This window comes from Gossypium arboreum, chromosome 7, assembly GCF_025698485.1.
Source record: "Gossypium arboreum isolate Shixiya-1 chromosome 7, ASM2569848v2, whole genome shotgun sequence".
Taxonomy (NCBI): domain Eukaryota; kingdom Viridiplantae; phylum Streptophyta; class Magnoliopsida; order Malvales; family Malvaceae; genus Gossypium; species Gossypium arboreum.
This window is the reverse complement of record NC_069076.1, coordinates 76,425,082-76,429,412: the sequence shown is the minus strand read 5'-3', so window position 1 is coordinate 76,429,412 and position 4,331 is coordinate 76,425,082. Positions and strand designations below refer to the sequence as shown.

At 40.8% G+C, this 4,331-nt stretch overlaps 1 non-coding gene across 1 annotated transcript; it reads right to left on the bottom strand.

The window, feature by feature from the left end:
- Positions 1–221: 221 nt before the first annotated feature.
- Positions 222–327, bottom strand: LOC128296184 (small nucleolar RNA R71). Its single transcript, XR_008286732.1, has one exon. It is a non-coding gene; the product is annotated as a small nucleolar RNA R71 (small nucleolar RNA).
- Positions 328–4,331: the final 4,004 nt, after the last annotated feature.

Below are 4,331 nucleotides of genomic sequence, written 5' to 3'. Positions count from 1 at the left end.
GAGGATACCAATGCTCACTTGGCAAATTTCCTAGAATTTTGCAATACCTTTAAAATTAATGGCGTTTCTGATTACGCCATTCGCCTTCGGTTGTTTCCCTTTTTGTTAAGGAATAAGGCTAAACAATGGTTGAACTCGTTACCACGAGGGTCAATCACTACTTGGGATCAAATGACTGAAAAGTTTTTATTAAAATATTTTTCACCTGGATAAAAAAGCTAAATTACATAATGATATCTCTTCTTTTGTACAGATGGATTTAGAAACACTCTACGATGCATGGGAGAGACATAATGGCCTTTTGAGAATGTGCCTTCACCATGGGTTACCACTTAGGCTACAAGTTCAAACGTTTCATAATGGCCTGAATCCTTCGACTCGGCAGATGATTGGTGCAACCGCTGGAGGAACCATCAATAATAAGACACCTGAAGATGCCTATGAATTTATAGAGGAGATGTCACTGAATAACTATCAGTGGCAAGTCATGAGGACAAAGCTAACGAAAACAGCCTGCGTTTGTAACGTCGATTCGGTTACCATGCTCTCTAATCAAGTAGAACTCTTGAATAAGAAAATTGATGGTTTTCTTAGTTCTTCACAGGTTCACCCAGTAATACAGTGTGAAGCAAATAGAGGTGGATCGAGCAATTCAGAATACCCACCTTATGGCCACAACATGGAGAACGAGCAGTTAAATTACATGGGTAATAATCCTTGATCTCAAAACAATCCTTATAGCAATACTTACAATGTAGGTTGGAGGAATCACCCAAATTTTTCATGGGGAGGCCAAGGAAATCAGAAACTACCACCCCCTCCAGGCTTCCAGCAACCACCATACCAGCAGGAGAAAAAGTCGAACCTTGAGGAGATGCTAACCAAATTCAACTCAGTGTCAGAGACTCGTCTTTAAAATACCGAGACGACACTTAAAAATCAACAAGCATCAATCCAGGGGCTCGAAACTCAGATTAGATAGCTCGCCAAGTTGATTTTCAAATGACCACAAGGTAGCCTGCCAAGCAACACTGAATCTAACCTAAGGGAGCACCTCAACGCAATTTCCCTTCAAGATGAGGAAAGGTTAGTGGCAAAACCAAGGCCAGAACCGGTGTTAAGTAAAGGAAAGAATGAGGTAGGCCAAAACAAACAAAAATTGGTAAGTACAGAATATAAACCTCGTATGCCATACCCTAATGCGACAAGGAAAGACCGCTCAGACGAACAATTTGGTAAATTCCTTAAACTTTTAAAGAAACTACATATTAACCTACCGTTTATTGAAGCACTTTCGCTGATGCCGAACGCAGTCAAATTTTTAAAGGAGCTTCTAGCAAGTAAACGAAAGTTAGATGAAAGGTTGCATGTGGAGCTAAATGTAGTTTGCTCAGCCATTCTTCAGAATAAGCTACACAACAAACTAAAAGATCCAGGGAGTTTTACGATTCCTTTTTTAATTAGTAGTTTAGATGTTAATAATACGTTGGCTGATCTAGGGGCTAGTATTAATGTTATGCCTTACAAATTGTTTAAGCAACTAGGTCTAGAGAAAACCAAACAAACTAGGATGAGCATTCAATTAGTAGATAAAACTGTTAGATTTCCTAGGGGTATCATTGAAGATGTACTCATTAAAATTGACAAATTTATATTCCCAGTTAATTTTGTTGTTTTAGACATAGAAGAGGACAGTAATGTTCCTTTAATTTTGGGAAGGCCCTTTTTAGCAACTGCTAGAACAATTATTGACATTGGCACAGGTGAACTCACACTTCGTGTAGGAGACGAAACAATCAACCTTCAAGCTCGCAACCCGAACAAAAAATCAAAAATTGAAAGTGATTGTACAAATTGTTCTACTAAGACTAGTCATACGGTGCAACCTATTTTGTAGGAAATAAGTTCAAAGGACACACATCAGCCATGTTCAATCCACAACAAAGAATCTACCCATGAAGAACGAAGGTTACGAATTGAGGAGTTAGATGAATGGGTGACATTTAAACCGAGAAAACACAATAAACCAAAACTACGCCGGAATGAGCTCAATGCCTCACCAAATCAACTTCAAGTTGGAGACAAAATTGGGGAACACGGGCGTGTCCCCTGGCTGTGTGTCCCAAAATCTATAAATACCCTTCACTATTCATCATCTTCTTCACCCAAAATCCCTAACCTTAACTGCTGCAAGTCCACACGGCCTCCCTGCCACCCCCGTACGCCGCCTCCAACTCTATTTTTGACACCCATTCTCATCTTTTTAGCGTTTGTTTACTCTTTTCTCTCTATTTTCTTCACCATTTTTACTAATTTTATGATTCTTATGGTTTTATTTGGCAGATTTTTTATTTATATTCATAGTTCTCACTGTAGTTATGCTTATACGTTTATTCTTTGCCATTTTAGTCAATGCTTTCTGATACATTCATTCTTTTTGTGTGTTCCCATAGAGTCTAGTTCAGTCATTTCATGTTGAAAATAATCATGCTTTTATTATGTCAATTGCTATATAAACTTCTATCATTTAGATTAAACTGCTGAGTATTGTTGGTTGGACTGATTAGTTTAACTATAAGCATGATTACTTATTGAGTTAGTTAATTACGGTTATATTCTTTGTTCTTCTTGCAGGTATACCATATCAAGCTCACGTGGTAAGAAAATTGTCGTTCCCGCTTCGAAAAAATGGAAAGGGGCATCTTCCTCGGGCCCTACCGCGAAAATTCGCCACCCATACCTCCAATTTCCATCTGGCAATCAAGAGGAACTATTGCAAGACCTACGGGCCCGACCTTTAGCTGTATTGATTGGACAGCGCTTGAACAAGTCCAGTTGGCTGACGATGTACGAGCACTCATGACAACCGATCCATGGGACCTCTTTTTTACGATCATCGAGCCAACGTACCTTGAGCTCACACTTGAACTTTGCTCAACATTCCATGTTCAAGATGTCATGACTAACTTTGATGATCCTAGAACAATCTAGTTCCATCTCGGAGATTTAGTATGCCAGTTGAGTGTGTCCGAGTTTGGTATAGCTTTAGGCCTGTACACAGAGGAGTTCATGGATAAGAACGACCTCGACACTCTCTGTTGCCATATCCACTACTCTTCCTCGAAGTGCTGGTATGCTTTGGTCCCCAGTTCAGCCACCTACGACCCGAGCCACTCCAAGGCATCGGTTCTCTCTCCCTCCTTGAGATACCTACACGCCATCTTGGCACACACTTTGACAGGACGTCGAGAGAGCACCGGCGTCGTCAACACTCACGATGCCTACTTTCTATGGAGCATGGCGAACGAGCATGTACTCGACCTCGCCTACTTTATTTCTCTCGCCATTCACCACCAGACGGAGCGGCATCAGAGAGGGGCCATCCCCATTGGCCCCTACGTGACTCGACTGGCATGGCACTTTGGGTTCCTCAACACAGCAGCCCAATCATCCTCCCTTACTCTTATTGGCCAGATGTCCCCACAAGGTATCTCGAGCATGCTTAGTATGAGGATGATAGAGAAGCGCCGAGGAACCCACCCTCCTCAGTGTCGCCTCGCCTAATCAGTCGAGGAGGGAGACCCTGAGGACATTACTGATGATGTCCCTCCATGACATGAGGACCCACCGTCTTAGCCACCACCACCCTCTCGTCCAGTTCATGTGGCGACTTCATACGCTGACATCTCTAAGCGCCTTACCCGATTCGAGCAATAGTGTTTTCAACGCTTCGATAACATTGATTCTACTTTACAGTAAATTTGTCAGCACTTCCACATCTCATCGCCACCCCGACCTCGCGAACCACCTATCGATGAATATGTTTAAAAACTTTTATTTATTATTTTATGTTTTTATTTTTTTTATTTTAAGACTACTTTTTACTTTTTCTTTAACCTTATTTCTATTAGATTTTATAATTTTTATTTTACAATTATCAATTTCGGCTATTCCATTACAAGTAATTATGCTTCCTTATATATTCCCTAAAAAGTTCCTGATTTTGTAACAGTTATAAAAAGAGCTCCTCAAGCTCATCGTCACATAGGAACTAAAAACTCCACCGGGAAAGGTTCTCCACGACTGCCATGTCCTGCTCGACCACGACCATAGCTACCACCAGATATAACATTCTTTTGGCGCAGGACTTATGGACTAATGAACCTCTAACACCACCGAAGTATCCTCCTCCAATCTTACGCCGATTATTCTCCAAAACTCCAGTTCAAGGAATTCATTCATCATTCAGGAAGTTTCACTTCTTTCCCTATCTTATGATTATAAATCTATCTTTTTCAATATATCTACCTTTGTACATTGAGGGCAATGTA